Raw genomic sequence first — 1,582 nt, 5'->3', positions numbered from 1 at the left:
TATAACCATGTATGATGGTGAATAGGAATGAGACTAATCATGGCAGTCATTTCATAATATATACAAATATCCAGTCATTACACAGTATACATTAAACTAATATGTTATATGCCAATTATGTCTTTAAAAAAAACTATAAGAAAATGTATGTAATAAAAAATATCTGTTGAAGAAATGGACAAATGCAAAAATTATATAAATGTGGAGGCAATTTGCCTTACATTTACCTGAACTGAAGTAATATGTTCTCTCTTATAAGCACTGGAGAAAGGGAAACTCTCCTTTAATTTGGTAGGGGAATGGATGACGGTTATAATCAAGAATACGAAATGACTTGGGGTGCCTGGTTGGCTCAGTCACTTGGGCATCCAAACTTGACTCAGGTCATGGTCTCACAGATCATCAGTTTGAGCCCATGTCAGTCTCTGTGCTGACAGCCCAGAGCCTGGAGCTTGCTTCAGATTCTGTGTCTCCCTCTCTCTCTCTGCCCTTCCCTTACTCAAACACTGTTTCTCTTTCTCTTTCAAAAAATGAATAAACATTAAAAAAAAAAAAAAAGAGTATGAAAGGACCAAATGTGTCTATCCCATAGCATTAGAAGCTTTCTGCCAGCTTCATGATGACATGATACTCTACATCAAAAACCCGACAGACTCCACCAGAAGCCTACTAGAACTGATCCAAGAATTCAGCCAAGTTGCAGGGTACAAAATCAACGTACAGAAATCGGTTGCACTTTTATACACCAACAATGAAGCAACAGAAAGAGAAATCAAGAAACTGATCCCATTCACAATTGCACAAAAAACCATAAAATACCTCGGAATAAACCTAACCAAGGATACAAGAGATCTGTATGATGAAAACTATAGAAAACTTATGAAGGAAATTGAAGAAGACACAAAGAAATGGAAAAACATTCCATGCTCATGGATAGGAAGAATAAATATAGTTAAGATGTCATTACTACCTAAAGCACTCTACACATTCAATGCAATTCCAATCAAAATTGCACCAGCATACTTCTCAAAACTAGAACAAACTATCCAAAAATTTGTATGGAACCACAAAAGACCCCGAATAGCCAAAGTAATACTGAAAAATAAAACCAAAACGGGAGGTATCACCATCCCAGACTTCAGCCTCTACTACAAAGCTGTCATCCTCAAGACAGTATGGTATTGGCACAAAAACAGACACATAGACCAATGGAACAGAATTGAGAACTCAGAAGTGGACCCAAAAGTATACAGCCAACTGATCTTTGACAAAGCAGGAAAGAATATCCAATGGAAAAAAGACAGCCTTTTTAACAGATGGTGTTGGGAGAACTGGACAGCAACATGCAGAAGAATGAAACTAGATCATTTTCTCACACCATGCACAAAAATCAACTCAAAATGGATAAAGGACCTGAACGTGAGACAGGAAACTATCAACACCCTAGAGGAGAAAGCAGGAAACAACCTCCTTGACCTCCACCGCAGCAACTTCTTACTTGACACATCCCCAAAAGCAAGGGAATCAAGAGCAAAAATAAACTGTTGGGACCTCATCAAGATTAAAAGCTTCTGCACAGCCA

This window comes from Hyaena hyaena, unplaced genomic scaffold (genome assembly GCF_003009895.1).
Source record: "Hyaena hyaena isolate Hyena2069 unplaced genomic scaffold, ASM300989v1 scaffold_99, whole genome shotgun sequence".
Classification (NCBI taxonomy): Eukaryota; Metazoa; Chordata; class Mammalia; order Carnivora; family Hyaenidae; genus Hyaena; species Hyaena hyaena.
This window is presented reverse-complemented; position numbering follows the sequence as displayed.